Source organism: Leopardus geoffroyi, chromosome A3 (assembly GCF_018350155.1).
Source record: "Leopardus geoffroyi isolate Oge1 chromosome A3, O.geoffroyi_Oge1_pat1.0, whole genome shotgun sequence".
Taxonomy (NCBI): Eukaryota; Metazoa; Chordata; class Mammalia; order Carnivora; family Felidae; genus Leopardus; species Leopardus geoffroyi.
In genome coordinates this window covers 136,528,650-136,555,702 of record NC_059336.1, presented here as the reverse complement: position 1 = coordinate 136,555,702, position 27,053 = coordinate 136,528,650, and the positions used below count along the sequence as shown (strand labels likewise).

Sequence of the window (27,053 nt, the reverse complement as noted above, 5' to 3'; positions counted from 1 at the left end):
CCTTAACCGTATCATTCCTCGCGGTGACTGCTCTATTGTGAGGCTGGGGAGGCGTTCACCAGCGTCCCTGAAAAGATACCCAGGAAACAGCCCCGCGCTGAGATTTCCACCTGGCACCCCAGCAGGTGGCCTTTGGGGTCAGGGTCCTGCACCCTGTTCTCGAGGGCCGGAGGGTACCCGGCTTTTAGAGGCGTCAGAGCCCAAGCTTGTGCTTAGGGGCGCAACCCTGTATCTGGCCGGTGGTCACAGAGCTCATGCAGCCTCACCATGAGGCTTATTTCACAGAAGTCTTGGCACAATGAGGCTGGGGCAAGCGTGGTTTTAGTGATTGTTCTTGGTTGCCTCCTTTGCTGCAGCAATCAGTGGAGTGAGGCTGGAAAGGGGCTTGGCAATCTTCAGGAACTGATGCTGCAGCAGCTCTTTAGCTGAACCTCTCTTCTCCACATCCATCTCAAGACAGCGGTTCAGAAAGTCCCGGAAAAAAAGCTGATAGCTTCTCTGGGTTCTGAAGCTCCGGGGTCCCATTGGTGGCAATGAGGTACAAGGCTCTGAGAGGATTTTCATTGAGGTATGGGGGCTCCCCTTCAATCATTTCAATGGCCATGATGCCCAGGGACCAGATGTCAACCTTGGGCCCATAGGTTTTCCGTGTCACAACCTCTGGTGCCACCCAGTATGGGGTTCCCACCATGGTGCTCCGTTTGCTCTGCTCTGGGGTGATCTGGGCACAGAATCCAAAGTCAGTTAGCTTGACAGAACCATCCATTCCCAACAGGATATTGTCACTCTTGATGTCTCTGTGAATGACCTGGTTCGAATGCAGAAACTCCAAAGCCTGCAGGCTCTCCTCCCATCTTGGACTCTCCCCCCACCTTGTATAACCCCCTCCCCGTGACTGCAGACCGTGGAGTAGGGGTCCACGGCCCAGCGCCTGAGGAAGTCGTTGCAAGTGGGGAGTAGCCGTTCAGTTACTTAACGGCCCGCACAGCCCCTGAGCTGCTGGGGATCGAAGAGGAAAAAGAATCTCAAATTGAGCAAGGGTTCCTCGAATGAGCCCACCCTGGAGGTGACCGATGGTGACTCTGCCGTGGCTCCAGTTGTGGGGGCAGCTCCTGCCAGGGCCATTTCCCTTGGCGGCCACGGGGCGGAGAAGGGGTGGTGTGAGCGAGCGGCGGGGCAGGGGTGGGGGGCACAGAGGCAGGGGCCGGTGGCTTTCTCCCAGTACGTTTGCAGGGGGCCTCCCAGGGAGGGGCTTTCGTTTCGGCAGAGTCTGCACCACCCCCACCCCCATCCGAGAGGTCTGGCAGATGTGTTCAGTTAGAGAAACACGATCGAGCGGGAACCCTTTCCCTGTAAATCCCACCCAGATGCTCCTGGGCCGACCGCGGTGGCCGCACAGGGTCCTTCTCGAATGTCCAACTCCCTGTGCTGGCTTCTCTACAACAGATGTTCCCTTGACTCCTGTGACATTAATTTACAAACTTCACATACGCTGAGCTGCGGGCCCCACCCTGCTGCATACGCTTTGCACGTTGGTGCCCAAAACACAGTTTTATGGGTCTGTAGAAACTCTGTGCTGTTCTGCTCTTGCTTTCCACGTGATTCTGCTGTCTTTTCCCCAGCAGCGTTTTAGGCTTGTCCTCGAACATCACAGATGGAAGCAGCCATCCCAGAGCCGCCCCACCCCTCCTCCCAACACCTGCCAGGGGAGGCAGTGAGAGGCATAGAGAGGCCGTGTGTCCCCGAGATTGCCAGATTCGGTGACCAGCTCACGCCCAGGGCCCGATCCTACCTTCCGATCAATGTAGGACCCTTTCTGTCTCAAACCCTGATTCCCGATAAGATCGCCGTTTTACAGACAACACATTTTAACAACACACGGTTCAGCGATGTTTGATATTTTTGTCTCTTTTAAAGGATTATATTCGAGCAGGTGTAGAGTCACAGAGAACTGAGGGAAAGGTACAGAGAGTTCCCACACATTGCCCTGCCCGCCCCCCAGCCTCCCGCATTGTCACCACCCCCACCGGAGCAGGACATTCCTTGCAAACCACGGTTATCCCCATGACACGTCAGTATCGCCCAAAGTCCAGGTTTACTCAGGGTTCCCTGGTGGCGTTCGTTCTGTGGGTTTGGGCAAATGTATAATGACAAGTGCCCACCATTATGGTGCCACCCGGAGTAGTTTCCCTGTCCTAAGTCATCCTCTGTGCTTTGTGTGTTTGTCTCTCCTCTCCCCAGACCCCGGCAACCGCTGATCTCTTTAGTGTCCCTCGTTTAATATTTCTGAGGTTAAACCCCTGTTCCGGCCACCAGCCGCCCCTCGCTCGACCACGTGCAGGGTTCCCCCCACACAAGGGGAAGCGGAGCCCAGCAGGCTTTCCTTTCCCTGTTCTCCTCGCTCCCGGCACGTTAGCCTCTGTGGGTCTACACCCTCGCTGGACTCAGCCTGCGCTCTTGGGGTGCTTCAAGCCAGACGGGTTGTGGACACTGCGTGAGACCGGGAGTCGAAATGCTCAGATTCTCGTCTGGCTCCGCCGCTGACGAGCTTGGGGCAGGTGACGTCACCTGTCTGACTACAGTGTCCCAGGTACACGGGTGGGGGGGGGTGCATATTCGTGGTTACGAGCCTGGAGCCCAGAGAGCCCAAATCAGGGTCTTTTGGGCCAAATACACAGAACGAGGTTCTAACCTCAGGGCTGCTGAGACAGGGGGTCTGGAGCCAGGTACAGACACAAGAAATCGGGGGCAGAGAGCACTCTGTAAGGGAGTCTGAGGTCCTCAAGGGCTTTCCTGGCGCTCGGCTGCAATGTGTCCCTCATTAATCCACCCAAGCACGGCTCACCTCTTAAGCTGCCCCCGGCACCGAACAGGCAGCCCGCTTCGTGTGGGTGCAAACGCTCCCTCCCTTTGGTGTTTGCTTGTGAAATTGAGCTTTTGCCATCAGAGGTCTTTTCCTGCTATTTGGGCATCAAAGCACGTGAACCACCATGAACAAGACGGACCGAGTCTATCGGGAAAGTTGTGGGGGGCTCAGCACAGATGCAGCCCATTTGGGGCAAACTTTTGCAACGCCATGGCCAGATATTCGGCACCTGCCACATCGCTTGAGCTGAGGGTGCCCGACCTAAGTCCAGCCCATGAGTTACGTGTGCATGGAAGCCGTGTTCCCTGAGCCCCAGGAGGATGCCAGGAGCTGTGTCGTGTTCTACACTCTCTGGTCTCATCATGGCGCATGGGCGACCATCATATACTGTTACGTCCCCTTTGCTACACGTTATTGTGACTTTCTCACAATATTATTCTTGTTTTCACAGACATCATTTTATAGCAATGGTGATACGAACAGATAGACATTTTTGAGCATTTCTATGTGCCGAGTATTAAAAGAAACGCTTTTCATGCATTGCCTCATAGCCACACTTTGAAATAATGCTTATCACCCTCAGTTACATAAAAGAGAAATAAAGACCAAAGTACGTGAGTGCCTTTGGGGGAAAATACTATTTTGGCCAATGGAGAGGCTGATAACATTAGCTCGTTTTGCTTCAAGAAGAAGCAAAAATAAAAAAGTTAGGGGAATCACAGTTACCTGAATCACCCAACCTCTAACGTTGGCTTGGAAGGAACCACTGCTTTCCTTAACGCAGTTCTGGAAGAGGGGCTCACGCTCAACTGCCATTTTGTGCTGTGAGCTCTGCTGGGGCATCAACCCTCCCAGACTCCTCTGAGGCCAGCCTCCCTCCCCGCTGTTGCAGATGGGGGCACGGGATGCTGGAAGGCCAGAGCTTTTGCCATTTCTGAGACCCAGGGGAGGACACCTCCTAAGGCACATGAGCTCTTGGCTCCCACGGAAACTCACCGCCGTGAACATCAGCAGACTGCTTGTAAGGAGAGATCATGTCCAAGGAGCCGCAGATAATGGACAAATCCAAATGTGCTTCCGATCACTCAAAACCCAGTCTAAAGGGAAAAAGGAAGGAACTCAGCTAAAATTCTGGCAAGAGGACTTTTCAAAAGAGAATCACAAAATTACAAACCAACTGAGCTAAAGCGAGTGGGTTGGCCTAGAATGTCTCCTGGTCTCTGTTAGTCTTGTCCCCGCTGGAACGTCCTGGGAGTGGGGACGGGCCTCAGGGGACCTGGAATCTCCGTGGCCTCACATGCTCAGTATACACACAGCTGCTAAAACATCAGGGCTGTCGATGTGAGTGTCCGCCCTGAGCTGCTGCCTCCTGTGCTCAGAAGTGGGGTGCGGCCACCCCCAGATGCCCTCCAGCTCAGCCAGGCATCGTGGGCCCCCAGGTCAGGGTGAGGGGAGCACGTGCCTTGCATGGCAGGGGGGACACCGTGGCCGGTTTCTCTGGCCGCAGGCTCAGGGACCTCGTGTGCGTCCCTGGGGTCCATCACGGTGCCGGTGGGGACACAGAAGGTCTTTCCATGAGACACCCTGAAGCTTCCCACTCTGCCTTCTCCTGTCACACCATTTATTGTGTTCCCTCATCCTGTGCTAACGAGGATCCTTGAAAAATGACCGGCATGGTAATGATCTACGGAACTTACTGTAGGTAGCAATTAAGTCTGGCTAAGGGCCAACCTACGCTGACACATTAAAAGGCCTCCAGGCCGCGATTTATGAACACAACTCGGCTGCCTCATTTGTAGCTGAGGCCTTTCTCTGGTTCCCGCTGAAGAGGACTGGCCTTGGAGGGAGTGATCTCCAGGCCTCCCCCAGGGTCAGCCTGCTCACCAGGCCGCCCAGGCCACCTTAGCCCGGCCTTCCCGGCCTTGCTGCATCCTCACGGCCCCTGCTGGCCTCTGTCCGTGTGACGTGCGGGTCAAGGTTTCCGCGTGGAAAAGGCACAAGCCACCGAGGAGACTTTCCGTACGTAACGCCGGGGATGGTGCTCAGATGTGGTGAAATGCTCTGGGGACAAGAACTGAGACTAAGTGCTGGCATCTCACTGTCCCAAACTTCGTTGGCCGCTGGGGGTGGTGGACATTCGGCTCCGCTGGGGCACGAGGACCAAGCTATCCGGGGGGCAGCACCCTCCGCGGAATCACGTCTCACTCACCCGGCCTCCGTAGCCGTTGCGACACTGCCGAGGAAGGGAAAGGACTGAGGAGCCCAGACGTGACCTAAGACCATGCGACCCGCTCGCAAGTTCACAAGCAGATGAGAGACGCCCAGGCTGCCCCCGGGGCCCGCGTGCCCTGCTGGCCGGCTCCACTCGCTGACATCGCATTAGTCAACACTCAGCCCCAGACTGCGGGTTCTCTTCCCTCTGAGATGGCTAATGGTTTTGCGTCCCAAGACCAAAAGCAGAAGCGTCCAGGCTGCCTGAAGATGATTCACACTCTGCTTCTTGGAGGCCTGGGTTTACTGGGCGCAATCTTGCTGGAGAGGTCGGTGGAAGAAACTGCAGAGACGGGGCCTGGCAGGCCAGGCGGGTGCAGAGGACATCTGGGGACAAGGGGTGGGATGGCTTCTTGTTGATGTCATTGTGACTGCCGTCCAGTGAGTCCCTGAAACCCCTCCTCACACCAAAGATGTTGGCAAGCGTGAGGCCACTGAACACAGAGCGATGACTTTGGGGAAAATAGCTAAGTATCTCTGCGACCCAACTCAACTCCGGCACAGCCTTCCTCAAAAGGACCAGGTGGGGCAGGGTTTATCTGTGGGACATTTGGTGCCGAAGAACAAACAATGCGTCTGTGAGTGTGTGTACTATATAGAACCTTCTGGGATTATGTTCAAGTCCGGGAAGAATGGCTCAAAACATGACTGAGATTGATTTGCACCAGCAGGCTGAAGAGATTACCGGATCAGATGTTGGTTAATTTGGAGAAGGAACAACGTGTATTAGTTTTCCTGCTACGGTCTAAAGTTCTTTAGAGTTTGCCCTTGAGATGAGTTTCCAGAAAGAGGGAAGGACGTGGAAGGTGACAAGACGGCCCCCATATCCCTGTGTGACTTTCTGGGAAAACTGAAGCCGCTGACTGGAGAGGGAATGGGGTGTCCTGGGGCCAGCGTAAGGACCTCTGTCCTGGGGCACAGGTGCCTGGGTGCATCCAGTATGGAAGCCATCAGTCCATTGAAACCCAAAGATGGCTTTTGTTTCGTTTTGTTTACAGCTTTATGAAGGTATACTTTACAAATAAGTAATTGTACGTATTTAAGACACACAACTTGGGGCGCCTGGGTGGCGCAGTCGGTTAAGCGTCCGACTTCAGCCAGGTCACGATCTCGCGGTCCGTGAGTTCGAGCCCCACGTCAGGCTCTGGGCTGATGGCTCAGAGCCTGGAGCCTGTTTCCGGTTCTGTGTCTCCCTCTCTCTCTGCCCCTCCCCCGTTCATGCTCTGTCTCTCTCTGTCCCAAAAATAAATAAATAAACGTTGAAAAAAAAATTAAAAAAAAAAAAAAGACACACAACTTGAGGTTTTCATGTACATATGCACTGTGAACTAATTCTCAAAAGCCAGCTCATTAACATATCCATCGTGGAAATAGTTACCTTCTTTTTATGCATGGGCGTGAGAACACTTAATCATCTACCCTGTTAGCAAATGCCAAGAGTGCAATACCATATCATTAACTCTAGTCACCCGTCTGTGCATCAGATCCCCAGCACTTAGTCATCTCATGACTGAAAGTTTGTGCCCTCTGGCCAGTGTCACTCTATATCCTTTTTCCTCCAGCTATTGGGAACCAACACTCTACTCTCAGCTGCTATGAGTTTGCAGGATTTCAGATCCCGTGCGTAAGTGAGATCGCGTGGTATTTATCTTCCTGAGTCTGGTTCATTTCTCTTAGCATAACGTCCTCCAGGTTCGTCCATGTTGTCACAAATAACAGATTTTCCTTCTCTGTAAAGGTTTGATACTATTTCATTGCAGATCCATTTATTTACTGATGGATGCTTAGGCTGTTTCCACATCTTAACTATCGCGAATGTGCTGCAGTGAACATAGGCGCTCAGGTATCTCTTGGAGATCGGGTATAATTTGGTTTGGGTAAATACCCGGGAGAGAACTTGCTGGATGATAAAGTAGTTCTATCTTTAGTTTTTTAAGGGACTTTCACACTGTTGTCCATAATGGCTGTACCCACTTACCAACACTCTCCCGGGACTCCTTTTTCTGTGCTTCCTCGCCAATATTGATCCTTCGCCTTTAGGGACTCACCATCCTAAGGGGTGGGAGGCTACCTTGTGGTGGTTTTGCAGTGCATTTCCTGATGGTTGGTGATCGTGAACTCCTTGTCATGTGTCTGTCGGCCATTTTTACAACGTCGAGAGATGTTTAGTCAGGGGCGCCTGGGTGGCGCAGTCGGTTAAGCGTCCGACTTCAGCCAGGTCACGATCTCGTGGTCCGTGAGTTCGAGCCCCGCGTCGGGCTCTGGGCTGATGGCTCAGAACCTGGAGCCTGTTTCCGATTCTGTGTCTCCCTCTCTCTCTGCCCCTCCCCCGTTCATGCTCTGTCTCTCTCTGTCCCAAAAATAAATAAACGTTGAGAGATGTTTAGTCATGTCCTTTGCTCATTAAAAAAAGTTTTCCTGTTGATATGTGGTAGTTTCTCACGTATTTTGGATATTGACCCCTTATCAAATATATGATTTCTCCCATTGCACAGATTGCCTTTTCACACCGTGGTTGTTCCCTTTGTTGTGCAGAAGCTCGAAGATGTTTCCTAAGGCTGAGACTCCTGAGCTAAGAATAGAGCTATTTGAGCTTTAACTGGCATCCTACTGAGAAGTTGAATCAATGGTCAGTGTCTGAGGCCACGAAAAGTGTCAGCTAATGGAGTATCATAGGCGCTCTGCCTTCAGGGTATCTGTGTACTCAGAGATACTTCATCTTCAATGACCGTGATGCAAAGAATGTCTGAATAATTTAAAACGGGCCTTGGGCATGCTGGCAATCAGAAAACAGGCCGGTCACCTGCCTATATACTTATGGGGCGGGGCTCTGTGTTGCTCGGAGAGCAGAGACAGGATCTCGGGGCTCTGAGCAGGGGGACACGAAAGCAGGAGGTGTGGTTTAGGCCTCAGGAGAATAGGTGTGGTCCAAACAGAGCTGGGGAGGTCCTCAACCCTAAGCTTAGCCCCACCGTATTTAAACTCTGTAAATATCTCCAACCAGTGGAGATGCTAACGGGATGGAAAGAGGGGAAAATGAAGCAAGGAGGTTTTGACTCCGTTTCACCAGCTGTGGCAGACAGGGACCAATCGTGGGAGCGAAAAGCCTTCAGAGAAACAAGCGTGGCCAATCCTCAGCTGGTACCTGAGAGTCAGGTACAACAGACAGACCACCAGTTACTGAAAGGTGATCGGCGCACCTGTTCTCTGCATTCGTTGTGTTGGTCAGGGCATACCCAAGAGCTTATCTTAGGAGAGGAGGCTTGAAGTTAAGGCAGATGCAGAAATAAACACACTTGCCTGGATATCGAGTGAAGGAAGTAACTCAGAGACAAGATCTAAGACCTTTAGGAAGGATACCGTTGACCCCACACAGTTTACGGGGACTGGTAGCAGGTGACTCCCAGGAATGGCACTGGGGAAGCAGAGACGAGTATTTTATGGCAGGCCCAACAAAGAAGATGCGTAACTCGTGATCTGAATAGTAAAGAGCGCTTGGACAATTTCAAGGAACGGTACACATAATCCAGAGTGGAACACCGAGAGACACCTAAGAGATTAAGTATGCCCATTTGGCCCTGAGGCCCAGGAAGTGATTGACGGGAGGTTCAAATGTCTCCGTATGCCAGATCTAGGGAGGGTCTGGCCCTGAGTCAGGGCTGGTACGGGCGGTCCACCGTGCCAAGGACCTGCAGTGTTTTCACGGTAGATGAGTTTTGAGTGGCATAGCCCAAGCTTGAATTTCGGAGAAAAAAGAAAGGTCTCATTTGGACAGGCTTCTTCTGACACTATGTGTGCAAAAGTCACACACTCCCCTCCTGCTCACATCCTGTTGCCCTGGATATAGTCACAAGGTCACACCGACCGCAAGGGAAACTGGGAAATGTAGTCTTATTTGGACTGGCCACATGGCCACCTGATTATTGGGGGTTCTACTATTGTGAGAAAACAGGGGTGCAAATATTATCGGGGACCAACTAGCAGTCTATACCACAGGCACCCTTATGGTCCAGAGGGATCAAGATAAAACCTAGAACATATAAAATGAGAAGACAGAAAACCCACTGAGAACGATGTCACTTGAGTGGAACTTTGAGTGGTGTTTTTGCTAATTTTTACGATGGCCGGCAACCAGCAGTTAAACTATAGTGTTCAGATTGCTTCCTTGAAGTTCATACTTTTCTGACTGTAGAAACAATATTTCCTTGAACTTCATTTAGGAAATAAAAATGGAAAGTGTAGAACATCGAGTAGAATTAATAATTATCACACCATCAAAAGGTGACTACCTCTGGGGGCGCCTGGGTGGCTCAGTCGGTTGGGCGTCCGACTTCGGCTCAGGTCACGATCTCACAGTTTGTGGATTTGAGCCCCACATCGGGCTCTGTGCTGACAGCTCGGAGCCTGGAGCTGTTTCAGATTCTGTGTCTCCCTCTCTCTCTGCCCCTCCCCTGCTCGCATTCTGTCTCTCTCTCAAAAATAAACAAACACAAAAAAATGTTAAAAAAAGGTAACTACCTCTTTCGTGTTGGCACAGTCTTCCTGTATGTTCTGTAGATCTATACCTTCTACAGGTTTATGTTTATAAGAGAATCACAGCGTAGAGACGACTGCATAACAGAATTTTTTCCATTTTAATAATTTTATCCGTGTCTCTGCTTGTGGCTGCCTGTGTCCTAAGAATTCATTCTTTCTTTGCTGGAACCTAATCAAGGAAAGAAGAGAAGCAGGCTTGTCTGTGAGTGCTCTCCTTGAGTGCCGTGGAAAAGAGGAGGTGGTCTCAAAAAAGCCTGAAGGAGGAAAGGACGGCATCCCCTCCGGGGCTGTCATGGTGTGGACTTAGCAAACCCACCTGCCCACGCGGCTCCCATCCACGGACCCAGCTGGGGCTGTTCCTCCAATGCTGGAGACCATGGCCTGCAGGATGAAAGCGTATCTCAGCTCCCCAGAGATCTGCGTTTATAGATACAGGTGTGGGGGAGGGGAGGCCACGGCATCCTCACTGTTCTCAAAAGTCCAGTCGGCTGTGGCCCTTGCCCCGGGGCCGCAGAAACGGCTTCCTCTGGGCCAGCCCCCTCTGCTGAGCTGCTGTCTGTAGGGGCGCCCTGTTCCAAGCTCAAGTGGAGTGAGGTGATTGTCTGCGCTAAAGGGTGGGCGGGGCCTCCTGGTTTGAACTTTACTTTGTGTGAAAATTACGTTTCCCAAGGTCAGCTTTTCCTCGGGCCCTAGGTTAGTTTTAGTAACTAGGGGTGGGTTTGCACACGTGCATGTGTGTGAGTGTGTGTGTGTGCAGGGGCGTGCATGCAGGTGCGTGTGGCTTGGAGGGCAGACCCGGCCATATAAACCTTTTATTGAGTCCCAAGCCTGCCCTCATTAGGGATAGACACTCCATAGCTGCTAAACGTTCCGAGATTTCAGTGTGAGTTAATATTCTTTAAATACACACATACACACACACACACACACACACACTCACACACACACCTCCTCCTCCTCCCTGCCGTGATAGATCGCAGCCTCAACCCAATGCTCGGAAGGTCAGAGCGCGTTGAGGAATCAATGTGGGGCTATTCTTTGCCCGAGGTCCCCAGGACAGCCAGAAGTGGCCTGAACCTTTGCCCGTCACTTCTCAGGGGCTTTCTGACCCGCGGCCTCCCCTTCCAGCCTGGGCTGAATGGAAGCAGCCCTCTTTGTGGCTGAGGCAGGGCACAGGGTGCGGGCCGGGGCTGCGTGGGGCTTGGAGGGGGATGCCCTGTCCCCCTGGCCCCCTGTACGGCGGTCACCCCCTGGCAGGCTCCTGGGGCGCCGGGCGCTCGCACAGACCTCTTCCGGAGTGCCATGTATCTGGGGAGAGAGGCAGAAAGGCAGTGGCCTGGGAATTCACCAGCCCCATGTGGGTAAGGGGTACATTTGAAAATCCCCCGATAGCAAATGGCCCGCTGAAACCCCACCTCGTGATGCTTTAAGGAGGAGGCGCCTTGGGCCCAGCCCAGCCCCGTGTGTCACCAGCCTTCGCTGTCCAGCTTCCCGCACCCTCCGCAGGAGGCAGGTGCCGAGAGTGTCACCCAGGGAGGGGAGCCGGCCGCAGCCCTGCCCCCCTTTCTGCCAAGGTGGTGGCCGGTGGGGACAGGGGCGGCTGCGGCCCAGACAGGACGGCGGGGCGGGGACAGGCGTTTGCAAGCCCACCTCCTGTCGGCCCGTGGCGCGTGGTCAGCACACCTCTCCAGGGGTGGGGGCCGACTCCCAGGGCTCTTTAGTCAAGTCTGTGCACAGCCTCACCCCTGGACGTCTCAGGCAGAACCCTGGCTGGCCGCTTCTCTAACGGGATCGCGTTGCCCAGGCCTCCCGGACTCCGTTCAACGTGAAAGGGGTGGTGCGCCTCTCTCTGCTGCAGAAACATACAGAAACATGTGGAAACATCGCATTTTTCAGATCCAAAGCCATGTGCGCTGAATTTTCCCAGACCTGATCTTAATGTAGATAAAAGTGAGAAGCCCTGAGGGGGCGCAGGCTGTAGAAACCCTGCATTGTCTGCTATAATTTAATCATCGTGGGCTGCAGAATTTCTTTGCATACATTACAACCACAATGATAGCATCACTTTCACAAAAGGTGGCCTCCAATCGATTCAACCCTCCGAGAGATGGCCGGGTTTTCGCCGCAGGGAAAGGATTCACTGCCGTCTACAGGGCTGGAGATCATCGCTGGGGCTCCGGTGGTAGTCGGGGCGCACCTGGGGCGGATTGCTGATTCAGCTGATGTGCCTTTTCTTGTCGGCGTGCGCTAACCACTTGGTTTTTATTTTTCTAGGAATAAGGGGGGATTGGGAATGGGCCCCGCCCCCAAGTCTGGAGGAGGCATGTGTCTCGGGTGAACCCCCGAAGGACAGCAAGGTAGAGGAAATGTTTTCCTGACGATGCCTTCACTGGCCTATTTTTCCACTTCCTCTCCTTTCCCCCACCCCTCGGGCAAAAGTGATTTTTATATTTCCTACGTTTTTAATGCTCTCGGGTCTTCTCGTACCTGGAAAAGCACAGAATCTATGCTGCTCCTGCCTCCCTTTCCCCAGCCCGAGCCCCCGAGAAGACAGGACCCCGGGAGCACGTTTTGTAAGCCTCTCTATTGAAGCGAGGCCTTTAGGCAGCCGTGCGTGGCTGCATTGTGGTGGTCCCCAAGTGCTCCGGACAATCCCTTTGAAAGAATAGGGTCGAGAAGATTCTCAGGACAGAGGCAGCTAATTTCCATCCTTGAGGCTTTATCTCACAAAGGAAACTCGATGTAAAGAGAAGAAATTAAGTCTGTGGAAAATTTGCTCCCCTTGCCAATGGCCTCAGGATGAAATGGAATCTTCTCGTATGTCCTCAAGAGAGGGATGCTTTTCGTGCAAAAATCTTCAAACCAACACGACCAGCACACATCACACCTATGTGTGCGGCGGGAGGAATGCAGAGGGAAAAACTCCATGGCTACCAGCATCCAGTTGGCGTTTAATAAAGGTTAAGGGAATAAGTGAAAACTACTCACCATTGTCACTGCTGCTCCGAAAAGTAGTGATGATTAATTGAGGCAAATTTACAATCCCTTTCATAATCGCAGCAGTATGAAAGCCTTATCTTCTCTTGCATCACCATGGGAACCTTTGATGTTTATTCCTGGGGGCAAAACCGCCTACCGGCCCTCCTGTGTGTATGTGCACATGTGAAATGCAGCCCGGGGTCTAAAAGGGCTCTAATTGCATTGTGTGTATTCAGGGGTGGTCATGAGTCAAGGCACTTCCTGGGAATGATAGAGGAAATCTCAGATAATGCAGCCTTGCGTAATAAAAGTTTTCCTCTGGCTCTGTTTATATGTGTAAATGGGAGGGGCTGAATGGAAGAGAAGAGTGACAATAAAGACAGTTAAGAAAGACAAGAGGTATGTACATAGCAGATGATTCCCCCCCACCCCCCTGCAAATCGGATTATCCGGTTGCCTGCCCTCTAACTGGGCTGCGACGTCAGATCCTGGAAGGGCGCACCGAGAGCCAGATAAAGTCCCTGGTGCAAGGGTGTGTGTGTGAGTGTGTGTGTGTGTCTGTGCCCAGTTAACTCCAGGAGCCCTGCCCCGCGGCTGTGAACAATTACCCAGGAAGTAGCCCCTCTGACTATTTGAATAGAAAACCTTCCCGAGGAGAACCCAGCCTCAGGGCCCCTGTCGGGGCAGAAAGAAAGGCTTGACCACTCTCAGAAGGTGGCTTGGTTTAATGACCTCCGCTGCTGTTAGTACATTTCCACGTTTTATACCCTCCCCGCCTTCATTCCTTAGCTTAAGAGAGGAAAACCTATTGAAATGATTCGGTGGGGTTTCTCCTTTGTTAAAAATAAATCTCATCACTCCCTGAGGTCTGGGACGTCAGGGAAGTGATTAGGGTGGGCTTTGGAGCCAGGTAGGCCTGGGTGCTCATCCCGATTCCCCTGACTGCTGGCGCTTGGTCTTTTGTCCCTCTCTGTTACGTCAGCCTTTCCGGGGAGCATTTCTTTATCTGCGATGACGCCCAGTGATGCCCGCCTTGCTGGGTCGTTCTGTTTATGTAGGAGAAACAGGTGGCACACAATAGAAGCTTAATAAAGGACCAGCAATTATTACTGACCTTGTGTGTGCATATCAATGTATGTAATGTCCTTCATCTTGACTGAAAGCGAGTACGTTCTTCTGGATTAAAGAGGAAAAAGGTCATAAAATGCCAGAGACCTACTTCCTTGGAACATCTGCAAAGCTTGAAATAAGGAGATAAGATAGCAGGGTTGAAGCTCTGCCACTAATTAGGTACGGAAGCTTAACGAGCTCTATCACCGCCCTGGCTTTCCGTTGTAAACAGAGCTGTGTTCTAGATCATGCTAAACAGCCAGAGCAAGTGCAAGCAACGTGTGACAGAGGCCTCTGGGTTGGCTGTGTGCCCACCTCTCTGCCCACGGGTTCCTGCAGACCTGCCCCTCACTCCTCTCTGGAGGCAATGGCCCTTCTTTTCAACTTTCCCTTGTCTCCAGGCCATCGAAGGCAGGGCTCGTCCAGGTCCTCGGTCCTCGGGAGTAGACAGCCAAGGCTTGGGGCGGTGGCCGGCCTGGCTCCAGCATGCCTCCCCCTGCACTCGGCATGCCCTGTCCCTTGACCTGGAGCCCCGGGTCTCTACCTTCCAGGTCAGGAGTCCGCACCTCCCAGAAATGGCCGCACCCTCCCCCGGTTGAGGCCCTGGGAATCAGCATTCCTCTGCTCACACTGTGGTTTGGCCCCCGACTCACTCCCCTCCCGGATCCTCGAGTCCCACACCCTTAACAGGAGACAGCAGACCCCAGGTTCCTTCCAAAACATTTCGAATCAGAGCCAGTAAGGACGCCCAGCCTGGCAGCCGAGAGGCGGGAAGCTGGTGACTCCGGGTAGCATGCCTTGGTGGCAGAGGAACCGTCTCCTCCATCTGTAGGGACCCAGAAGTCGGATCCCACGAGGAACAAAAGGGAGCCCGGGCAGCGTGAGCCAGGGAGGAAAAGCAGTCAGCGTAGATGGCAGGACTGAAGGTGACCGGCAGGCTGGGTCCCAGTGATAATTAGAGGCGGCCCAGCGGGCTGCAGCTGAGGCCCCGTCCCCGGGAGCCATTTCAATTGCAGAGTCGGTGGCGAAGGGCCTATTGGCCTGACTGTCGTCTCTGCCCGGCCATTTGATCACAGGGAAATAATAGCCCCGGCCTCACTGTGTTGGGCTGCCGTGAGGACAATGACCCGCCGTGAAAGGAGTTAAAAAGATTCTGGGGAAGGGAAAGGCTGGCCCACACGGTGGCAATTCAAGATCTTTCGGACGCTGTTAGCTCGTCCTTTAATTAAGCCCCTCGTCTCCGGCTCATCCTGCAGAAGCACACCTGCCTCCCATCTGCCACCCCAAACGGGGAGCGGGCGAGTAGCTTCGCGCTGTTACTTTCAGAGTTTTGCCGCGGCCAGGGAGGCGCCCACAGACCGGCCCGCTCCTTGTCTTTCTTCCTTGCTCGGAACGATTCTGTGGAAACCACATTAGAAAGTGTGGGGGCCAAGCAACTCCGTGCAGCGAAGGAAGAAGGCCGGGAACAGTATTCATTCCGGGAACATCAGGCACGCTACCAGCTTTCCGTGCGAGGCATGAACCCCAGGGTCCCCGCGATTTACTTAGTCTCCGTGTCATCCCCCAAACTACATCTGTGCCTGAAAGCTGGAACACAGCAGAGTTTCCTCTACCAGACGATTTTTGTTTTCGGCGGGTGATACACACTCAGGGCCCGTGACTTAGGGTCGTGTCACCTTCGGAACAGGCCGGTTGTGTTGGCCGGGGCCGTGGCGGTTGCTATTTTAGGCTGTTTGGTGCTTATTCCGCTCTGCAAATGGTTCCCATTCACCAGGCCTGCTATGGGCATAAGGCCCTGTCCTGCCGGGAGGCGGCAGGATGCACCTGTCTGCGCTCCTGGAAAACTTGTCCTTGCCAGAACTGTGTTAGCGTGGTTCCAGTGCCCGCCCCCGCCCTACAGATGTTGGTGCATTCGCAGGGAGGGACCCTGAATGTGCTGGCTCCCTCTCACGCACAGGCCTGCTGTCTCCAGATCTAAGGGAGGCGGCTGCAAACCCAGCCCAGCCCGACTTGCTTCCCCGCTGCCTGCTGAACCCTAGAAAGGCCAAGCTGCTGTGGCGGCTGGCTCCTGAGGACCAGCCCGTCCCTACTGCGGTGCCCCGTGGAGAAGCGCTTCCCCTTGTGAGCAAATGGAAGCTGAGGTCCTTCTGGAAGCTGCGCAGGATACAAAGAAAGTGCAAGTCAGAGATCCCTGTCTGGAAAAATGACTGTGCCCCTGAGAAGCTATAAAGGGAACAGCAGGACGTGGTTCTCCTCCCTACCTGGGCAACTGCCCCCCGATGGGCTCACCCATTAGACACCTGCTCCTTCAAGCCTGGCCCTCTGTCTGTGCGCACTTCTCCAGGCCGCCAGCCCCGCCCCCGCTGTCTGCCCCGCCCCCTCACGCGTGCCCTGGACACACCCCTCCGCCTGTGTCCTTACGTCATCCCTGATGTCACCTTTCATTCAGCACCGCTCTGCTGGCTCAGGACCTCCACGGGGACCCCTGTTCTCTGATCGTTTGATTATTCCATTATCGGCCCAAAGCTCACTGGGTCTATGAAGCTGAGAGAGCGTTTTTATTATATGGTTTTAATTATTTAGAGAAAAGATGCCTAGGCTCAGATCTCCGCTGTCGAAAGAAAAAGGGAGACTTAAATGCAATTCCAGTTTGAAATTGAATTTCAAGTTTGCAATGCGACCTTGAAAACAAAACTATGATTCGATTGAAGGTATTCAGGAAAATCTGCAAATTGGATAAGCTTCGTGATTTTCAGCATTTCAAATAGACTGTGAGCCCTTGTTGCCACGAATAACCGTTTTGGAGACTGTGGGCCGATGGTTGTTATCTCTCCTCTCAGACAGGCACAGGTCCCTGCCATCTCCCAGAGTGGGTCTAATTTGGCGGCTGGGGGGAGAAAGGAAGAGACACAGAGAGAGAGATCCACCAAGAAAGGTCTGGCTTCTCAAATGGCACATAATGTGCCTGTGAAATAGAGGCAGAGAACAGAGACAAGGAATGTTCTCACATTCAGGTGGGACCTCTTTACGTCCTGTGAGAGGTCTGCACCTTTCCACAATGAAACAGAGGGCTCCGTTTCACAAATTACACACACACACACACACACACACACACACACACACACACCCAAGTTAGGAGGGTACAAACAGAGGGTTCCCGGAGGAAAGGGACCACATCTGGCCAAGCTGGGGTTCTCCAGGGTCCTGCGGGTGGATGGGGTCTCGCACTGGGCTGGCCTCACGGCTGTGTGGGGGCGTGACCGTGCCAGACCCTGACCCAGCCCTTCCCTCTCCCATGTCCAGCAGGACTGCTGTGCCCGCGACACATCCAGAGACCATGGTGCGAGATCCCCGGACTTCCCTCCTTCCTCCTCCACTCACTTCCCAATCCTGCTCACTGGGACAAGCCTGCTTGTTAAGACTTGCTGTTTTCCACGATTCCTTCTATCCCTCCCTTCGCCTCATGCTCTATCGCTTTTCTCAGCATTCGTTTTGGCAGCTCAGGCTTTCATTCCCAGTTTTACGATCGTGATTCTGAAACCTTTGTATCTCGCTTATATCTCCCTGTGGAGTCCTGAACACTCAGCTTCAAAGCCCACTGGCCAGCTCTGCCTGTGGGCCCCCAGGCCCCTCAGCCTCCAGCATCCAAACGGATGGAGCTCCTGTGTTCTCTGCTCCTGACCTTGTCCTCCACACCTGCTGCTTCCCCGTATCGCCCCACCTTTAGTCAACGGCATCCCCGTGATTAGCCAAACTGGAAACCTAGTCCCTTCCTACACGCACCCCTTCAATTTATTGAGGTGGTCTCTCTTCTGACCACTCACTGCTCAAGTTCAGGTCTGCATCATTCCTGCCATTGTGGCTGCGAAGGCGCCTTCCGGGCTCTGGGTCGCCCCTACCTCCGGGTCGCCCCTCACCCTCCAGTCTGTCTTCCTCCTGCCTTCAAACTGATGTTTCGTAATTGAAGCTTGAGTTTTCCAGCACATATGGAATAAGTTCCTCAGCCTGTCACTCGAGGCTCTGCGTGCGGGCTTTTACATCAGTCGTGTACCTGTGTAGGCTCCCACTTACCCAGGCCCTCTTTAAGACCTGCACCCCATGCCCACGACGCTGTGCTCAGGCTTGGCAATTTGGAGTGGCTTTCCTGTCTGCTTGGTAGAATACATTTTCAAGCCTTCTTTAAATGTTATCTCTGCTACCGCTGTTTAATGCAGGCCATATGGTATATTCTATGTAGTATATGCTATGTGGTCTGTGTTATGTGGTATATGCCATATACTATGCTCTATGGAATATGCAGCTGGAGTTTGTGAATCGAAGTAAAAGGCTCCCCGCGAGCCTTCACTTCCGTCTCCAGCTCTGGATGCCCTGCCCTTTCTCCTGTGCAGCTTAGCGTGGCTCAAGGTAAATGGGCTGGATGCCGCACATTGGGATGGTTCCAGAAGCCTCTGTGTGACTGTTGTCTCGGGGCCTGGGATCAAGCCCCAGTCCAGATTCTTCCTCTTGCCAGGGGGATGGTGTGTGCACAGCCACCATTGTTCCACAGTAGGCTACGTGCTTATTAGCTGTAACGACACAATTAGCATTGTTACTTTGTTCCTTTCAAAGCACTTCTCCTTCAGTTTCTTACTCAGGACCCTGGGTTTTATGCTCATTACACAAGTGACGGGAGAGAGCTTCAGAGAGGAGGGCTTTTTCAAGGCAGCGGTTAAACCCCACGTTCCCCCGACCCCGTCTATCTTGTTGGAGAACTGCCTCCTTTCTTCCTGCCTCTCCCCTCCCCTTGGCCCTCTTCCCCCTGGTTCTCCCTACTCCTGCCCCGTCTCCAGCTGCTCTGAGACCTTTCCCTTTCCCTCACCCCACACCATGCCTTCCTCCGACCGGCGCCAGGTGCCAGGTGACATAAAATGCAGAAATATGAGGACACGGCAGGTAGACAGAGGCCAGTGGGCCACCAGAAGGGACCTCCTCTCCAAAGTCCCCCTGGGAGTTATCAGCTTGCACACCTACACGTAGGACCAGCTTCACGCTGACTCACCATGCCTTTTATGTAATATCGAAATATTTTTAACGTTTTCATTTATTTTTGAGAGACAGAGGGAGACAGAGCACGAGCGGGGCATGGGCAGAGAGAATCTGAAGCAGGCTGCAGTCTGTGAGCTGTCAGCACAGAGCCCGACGCGGGGCTCGAACTCACAGACCGCGAGATCATGACCCGAGCCGAAGTCAGACGCTCAACCGACTGAGCCACCCAGGCACCCCTTTTATATGATATTGACTTCACATTTGTTTTTGGCGTCTTGACTGAAATAATGTGTAATAGTCATAGTTGATGCTTCCGAGAGGTTTTGACGACACTCATTTAAAATCACTAATTGAGGGGTGCCTGGGTGGCTCAGTCGGTTGAGCGTCTGACTTCGGCTCGGGTCATGATCTCGCGGTCCGTGAGTTCGAGCCCCGCGTCGGGCTCTGTGCCGACAGCTCGGAGCCTGGAGCCCGCTTCGGATTCTGTGTCTCCCTCTCTCTCTGCACCTCCCCTGTTCATGCTCTGTCTCTGTCTCAAAAATAAATAAACGTTAAAAAAAATTAAAAAAAAATCACTGATTGAGAGGGTTGATGGAAGGCATAGATACAAATGCAGCGTGATACTGTGCAAAGTTGGTCCGACTTCAGTGGGAAAGAACCACCTGGGAGACCTTTTGAAAAATGTGATTGGCCTCATCTCCAGCGGTTGTGATGGAGTGAGTCCCAGGGGTGTCAAGACAACGCTTCCCTTTATCCAGCTTTATGGCCAGGTAATTGACAATAAAAGTTGTATACATTTAAGGGGTACACATTTGTTCGATGTATGCGTTGTTGACGGGGCTCTCACTCTGAAAGTCCTTTTTGGGAGTAGCATTGACTTTACACCCAGATGGACCCGAGTTCAGATCTGACCTTGGCCGCATATACCACCTCTCTAACTTTGGAAGAATCACTTGAAATTTTTGACCTCGAGTTTTGGTTTCCTTTGTTTTATTTTCCTCTTAGAAAACACAGAAGAATACTTGCCTCAGGGGCTGTTGTCCAGATTCAATTAAATCAATTGACGCAATTGGTTAAATCATGAAGCGGAAGGTACCCGTCGTGCATTGGTGTTCGTATAATTTAATTTAATTTAATTTGCTTTTTTCAAATGATAGAGTGAATGTCTTAGGAAAGCATAACGATATATACATGAGGACATTGTAATCCATTGAGAAATAGGCAAGTTTTTCTCTTCAGTTTGAGAAACACATGCTCCTAACGTATCTCTATCACAGGCAATTTTGCAGAGATCGCTCTAGGCCGTGATACTCATCCATATCACCCATTTTTTTTTTTTTTTTTTAATTTTTTTTTTTTTCAACGTTTATTTATTTTTGGGACAGAGAGAGACAGAGCATGAACGGGGGAGGGGCAGAGAGAGAGGGAGACACAGAATCGGAAACAGGCTCCAGGCTCCGAGCCATCAGCCCAGAGCCCGACGCGGGGCTCGAACTCACGGACCGCGAGATCGTGACCTGGCTGAAGTCGGACGCTTAACCGACTGCGCCACCCAGGCGCCCCCCATTTTTTTTTTTTTTAATTTCAACTTTCACAATGTGGTAGACGTGGTGCCTGAAAACCCCACCTGCAGAACCTCCTGGCAATTCTGGACACACGACTACAACCACATCCGCGTGCACGGCTGAGGTCACAAGAAAGGACGGAGCTGCCACAACCAGAACGAAGAACAAAGTGTTAGTGCGCTCGGAGTTTACCCGGCAGTGCAGGTGACAGGGACGGTCTTGGAGTTTACACATCAAGGGGCCTGAGTGTAATGACCGGAGGAGACGGAAGTTGAAAGCTAGAGTCTGAACTCACTCTTCCCCCCGCCCCCCCCGCCCACCTACCCAGTAAAGCTGGGTACTGGACGGGATACACCTTAGTGAAAAGTTCGGCAGGAAAACCCTGCCCGCCCTGCTCAGGGGTTTGACAAGGATGCCAGTCTGTCTCTACCTGAGATGAGGGTTCAGTGAAAGGAGCGGAGGGTGCGAAGTCCCCTGGACATCCCTCACTGGGAGCCCACCTTATGGGGGGCTGGGGCCCAAACAGGGATTCAGAGTGCAGCTCCCAGAACGCTTGGCAAAAGCAAATGCAAGGCCACTCTAGAAACACCAGGGCAACCACAGGAAGCCCACCAGCCCCAAATCCAAAGTTCATAAAAAGAAAGAAAGAAAGAAAGAAAGAAAGAAAGAAAGAAAGTCATTAGAAAAGACAACAAGTGCTTAAAACCAAAAACAGAACAGATTTTGGAGAAAAAAAATGAAACTGCTAAAAAAGAAAAACCATAATCACTGGAATTAAGAAAATTAGAACGAGTTGGGGGCGCCTGGGTGACTCCGTTGGTTAAGCGTCCGACTTCGGCTCAGATCATGATCTCACGGTTCATGAGTTCAAGCTCCACGTCAGGCTCTGTGCTGACAGCTCAGAGCCTGGATCTGGTTTTGGTCTCTGTGTCTCCCTTTCTCTCTTCCCCTCCCCTGCTTCTGTGCTCACTTTCTCTCTCTCTTTCTCTCCCAAAAATAAATAAAGAAACTTAAAAAAAAAAAAGGAAAATTATAATGAGTTGAATAGCATATCTGACACACGGAAAGAGAATCCGTGTCCGGGAAGATAGATTGGAATCATTCGTCACATATGCGTGGAGCAAAGAGCTAGGAGCTGTAACTCCGAGGTTACACCTGCCACCTGTTAGAGATAACCTGCCTTGTAGCGAGAGGACCCAGGGAAGAGAACAACAACAACAACAACAATGACAACGACAAATGGAGAGACGATATGGGTAGAAATAATGAATGCGTATTTTCCACAACTTTCGAAAGCCTTGTGTCTGAGAATCAGGAGTGTCAGCGAGTCCTAGGAGGATACATTCAAACAAACCCACACCACAGTGACATCGCATGGGACCAAGGACAAAGACATGATCTTCAAAGACACCGGAGAGAAAAAGCAGACCATGTACAAAGGAAGATGGTGGTATATGCAGGAACAATGGGTGTGACAGTCGACTTCTGGGCGGTGCTCATGGAGGTGGAGGTCAGATAGGTGACCCCTGATGACCTGTGCGCAAGTTGTTGTCAAGGACGCCCCAAATGGCCGGGTAAGCAGTCCCTGCTCTTTTGCAGAGTCCAAAGGTTAGTGACATCTGTGCTCTTTCCTCAGGAAGAGGAGCCCAGCATGCGCTCTGCCCCTTGACGGCCGTGTCTTCCTTGTGTTCCCCGTGGGGGACGCTGATGGCTGAGGGTCACTCCGGAAGCCCGCATGATCAAAGAGAACATCAAACCTGACTCCCTCCAATGAAAAACACCTTTTAGGGACAAAGATGAGGGCAGTGTGCCTGGTAGTGTATGGATCTCTGTGTAGAAGTGTGTAGAATCATAAGAAAATTGTATGACCATATTAAATTGATGGGCTTTTAGTCCCCCCTGAAATTATGTTCCTTTCCAGCAGTTACTTGTAAGGTGAGGCCGTGAGGCTTGTGGTGCCAGAGAAGGAAAGAGCAGACAGCCGGGTGAGGACCAAGAGAGCTTATACACTCCAAATGGAAATGTTGGTTTTCTTGATCTCCTTCTCCAGACTTAGTTTTGAAAGTCAGGCTTTGTAGAGAGAAGAGGTTGTCAAATTTTCAGTCCCCCTTTCTGCATATCAAGGCTTAGATCTGATCACAGCATTTTCTACAGGTTGGTCCATAGGGGTTGGTGAGAGAAAGAAGAAAATGTGGAGAGAGACACAGAGAGAGAGAGAGAGAGAGAGAGAGAGATGGAGAAATAGGGGGCAAGGGGGAGATACAGAGGGGGAAAGAGAAAGAGAGACAAAAGGGTAAGAGAGAGGAAGAAGGAAAGATAGATGGAGAGGAAGAAGGAGGGAGAGAGAAAGAGAGGGAGAGGGAGAGGGAGAGAAAAGGAGAGGGAGAGAGAGAGAGCAGGAAGGGGAAAGAAAGAGAGAGGGAGAGAGAAGAGATTGGGAGTAAGGCCTGTCAGGCTGCCCAGGGGCCCTGGAAGGAGAGAAGGGAGGCGGGCAGGCGTCCTGGGCCAGATGGATGAGGGGGAAGGTACAAGAGCATTAGTAGACTAACGTCACAACTCCTTGCTCAGGTGTTTGTGCGACTTGTTTTATTGTGCCTTGTCTTTAATATCACTCCTCAAAGAAACCTTCCCCGATTTTCTCACGTAATACAGCGCCCCCCTTCCTCCCCATTTCTTATGGTATTAAACTTTCTTCGTCTTTAGGCACCATCTGTCTTCTGTTATCTGTCTTCTTGTCTATGCGGTCCTCCCTGGTTCTCCCAGTAGACAGCAGCGTTCATTATGCCTCCCCAGAGCCTGGGCATGGCACACCACCAAGTTTGTCTGGTCAGGAACCAGGGAGAGCTCAAATCCCATGGCGCTTTCCTCTACGGGGTCTCCAGGACCACAGTGGAAGAATACCTTACAGGGTGTTTCACGAACCAGGAGAGGGGAGCCATGTCGCAACCAGGCCAGCATGTTGACGGTTGACCAGAACAGCTGCCCACGTGGATGTCCCTGAAGGGAGGCTGTGATGTAAAGGTTATAAAGTATAAGCAACACAGAGCATGCCCGGTGTAGACCAGGTCGGATGAGGATTAGCTGTGTACTCTCAAGGCCGTGGGAACCCGATCCAGAATCCACAGGGCTTCCATTTTTCTGTTACGTCACAAGTACTATCATAATTAGAAATATAATTATCCCCTGGGGTCTCTGAACATCTTACTTCTCCCTCACCAAATAAAGACATATGCATGTCACATTAATATTAAGGAATAAACACTAAATTATAAACGGAGCAGAAATGATAACACAGTGGTGCGATGTCTGTAGATTTTTACGGTCCCTGAGGTACGCCCCTCTAGAAAGAATACAACCGTCTGGCTGTTTAAAAATATTCACAACTCTTTGTTAATCCGGTTCACCATGCCCATATAGGAGGAACACTGGAACAGAGAGTGTATTTAGAATTCTATGCGCCCCATTCTTCCATTGCATTTCCATTAGAGACACCATTTGTCTTGTGTGTTTTATCTCCTGGAACATTCTCGCGTGTGCTGTTGGAAGATAACACCGTTTTCGCGTCTCTCGAGTTGCTGGGTTTTACTCTGCGTCTGCTAACACCCGTAGGTGTATGTAATCTCACCGTAGCAGGATGTTGTCACGTCTTGTTGACTAATTAGCCCCTCACTCCAAATCTCAGCAGCTGTGAGTTCAAGTGTTAAATGGTGGGGCAGTGAATCCAAAAGGGAGGGAACAAGGACAGTGTTCAGGAACTGGCTGGGAACTCTGCAGCTGGATTTTCCCCCACTCATGCCAGGTGCATCCTGGTTATAGACCCTACTGGGCTCAGCCCTGAGCCACAGCTATTGTCCAAACGTAAGATTAGGAACCAGAGCATACGTGGTGAAGGAGAGCAGATTCTTCTAGCTTGTTATTCAAGGAGGGGAGTGCAAAATGCGGTAATACAATATATAATATAATATAATATAATATAATATAATATAGATGTATTTGTTTATTCATCTACCATGTGCCAGACACTGGGAAAAATATTGGGGCCATAATGAATCATAAGACATGTTTCTTGCTCTGAAAGTACGCAATCTGGAGGGAAAGAAAGACAAAGTAGCCTATTAGAGGATGATATGGTGAGGGCTGGGAGAGAGGCCTTCTCAGGAGCCCTGAGGACTCTGAGGAGGGGCGGAATCGGCAAAGGTGACCTTTGAGCTGTGTGACGATCAGCTGGAAGAATGAAGAGAATTGAGGTAGGACCGGAAGCACAGCCTAGACGATCAGAGAGGGCCACCCAATCTACGGTGCAAGCGTGGGCTTCCACCGAAGGACTTGAGGAACTATTGAAAAGATTCCAGATGGAACGTCCAAGGGGAACCTTGAGGATGACTTCATGCCTTGATGGCTGTGTTCAAGGATGGACTCAATGGGGGAGAAAAATGAGATTCGACAAGTTGAGGGAACTCTTTCAAAGGCAAAGAGACACTGAAGGTCTGTGCTAACATAGGGATGGTTGAGTCTAGGGTAATTTAAGGATAACATTAGTGGGATCAGGGGGAGTGAAGGGGGCTTGGAGTCTAGTTGGGATACCTTGTGCTGATGCTGTCATTGAATCATAGAATGTAGAGAAAAGACAGCCTTTAAAGATGACATCGTGATTTCCGTGTGGGTCAACTTTAGTTGAGGTGTCCCCGAGACATTCAGCTGGCCACAAGGTCCTAGAGTCCCAGACCTGGGCTGAAATGTAGGCACATAAATCAGAAACTTTCCAGAGCAATCATAAACCGGGGGTATAAACCATGAGAATAAAGGGAGTGCAAAGATAATGGTAAAATCCTAGGAATAATAAAATTTAAAGAAAAGAGGAAGAAAGAGACCAGGGAGGCAGATTGGAAGCAAGTGGTTAGAAAGGCAGTAGGAGCTCCAGAAGAGAGAAAGGTCACAAAAATGAACAGCAGAGATTGCTTTGGAGAGATGTCCTGGAAAGCAGCCATTAGAATAGGAGGACCCCATCGCTCGACTTGCAACTCAGAGGTCTCAGGGGAACTGTGCATGACGAGTGTCAGTGGATTCAAGGGTAGGCTGAAAACTAGACAAGCTAGACAAACTAGACCAAGAGGGTAAAATGGAGGTAGAGGGGAGCCTAAAGTTAATTAACCTGGTTCATTTGTAGATGGAGAGACGGTGTCCGATGACTTTTTTAGCCAACGGCGCACGTATTCCAGAAACCCAGGTTTCTATGCAGGATTATAGAAAACATGCTTAGAGGGAAAGAAACAGGGTCTTGTGGAAGGTCTTGAACTCCAGGCCAGGAATCCAGACTTGGGTTAATTGCTACCATCATTGGCAACATAGAGCCACTGAAGGTCCTTGGGCTGAGTGTTGACGTGTTCACAAGAACATTTTGAGAAGATCAGTCTCACATAAATGAGCGTGCCTTGGAAGGGACACGAAGGTTGGGAAGGCTGGACTTGAGGTCGGGGCTGTCCCACAGTCCAGCGATAAGGGTCAGTAAAAGAGTTAGGATGCAGAGGACTGGATGAGAATCGTGAGGATAGTGTCCATGAGTGATTGGGGAGAACCGAAGTAGAGAAGAAGCCTAAGTTTTCTGCCTTCTTGTCTTGGAGGAAGAGAGATTCATTAGCAGAAGTGGGTAAATCCAGAAGTATTGCTTCTTGGCATATCAAATGCCTTTATTTATTAAAAAAAATTTTTTTAATGTTTATTTTTGACAGAGAGAGAGAGAGAGACAGAGCATGTGTGGGGGAGGGGAAGAGAGAGAGGGAGACACAGAATTCGAAGCAGCTCCAGGCTCTGAGCTGTCAGCACAGAGCCCAACGCGGGGCTCGAACCCATGAACCATGAGATCATGACCCGAGCAGAAGTCATGATGGTGAGATCATGACTGAGCCACCCAGGCGTCCCTAAAATGCCTTTAAAATAATTCTGATTTCACAGAGAAGAGTCAGTTTTATCTACTTTAAAAAGTGTTTATTTATTTATTTTGACAGAGAGAGAGAGAGAGAGGGAGAGAGAGAATCCCAAGCAGGCTCCATTTTCAGTGTAGAGCCTGACACAGGGCTCGATCTCATGACCCTGGGATCATGACCTGAGCCGAAGTCAACAGTCTGACGCTCCAATGACTGAACCACCCAGACGCCCCCAGAATCAGTTTTAGGTAGTTCCGGAAGGAGGCTACCGTCCACAAGTCACTTAATACATCTCTAAATTTGTGTGCACTCACGTGTCAGTGAACACGGCTCAGCCTTCATTGTAGTCCCTCAGTGAATGCTCGATCCCTTTCCCGTGGCTGCTCCCGCACCCCAGCCACCGAGCTCAGCCTCCTGTGGTCTCACCTCCTGTCAGGAGCAGTTGAGTAACGGAGAGCAGCGGTGAGGTTTCATATCACTGGTATTTCATTACTTTTGCAAAAGGGACAAGAGACTCATTAGTACACTATGAAATATTACCCTAAGTAAGAAAAATTAAATTCTACTTGTCGAAATAGATGAACGCTGCACATGCCAAGATCCGATGTCCCTAATTCTTTTAATTATGTTTTTTTTTCCTTATTTGCTAATTTGTGAAATTCGCTAATTCACAGTGGGCTTCCCCATCATTAGGCAGAACGGTCCGCTTCTGCCGTGATACAAAGGGTTTGCACGCAATGCTTCCCGTGGCTTCTGGCATGCTCTCCTTGGGGCACC

At 51.4% G+C, this 27,053-nt stretch overlaps 2 long non-coding RNA genes across 2 annotated transcripts in view; both read left to right on the top strand.

The window, feature by feature from the left end:
• Window positions 1-27,053, top strand: part of LOC123581656 — a 106,535-nt gene that overhangs the window by 16,977 nt on the left and 62,505 nt on the right. The window lies entirely within an intron of this gene.
• LOC123581657 lies at window positions 268-25,653 on the top strand. Its single transcript, XR_006703914.1, has 4 exons — window positions 268-793; window positions 19,874-19,879; window positions 24,228-24,234; window positions 25,640-25,653. It is a non-coding gene; the product is annotated as an uncharacterized LOC123581657 (long non-coding RNA).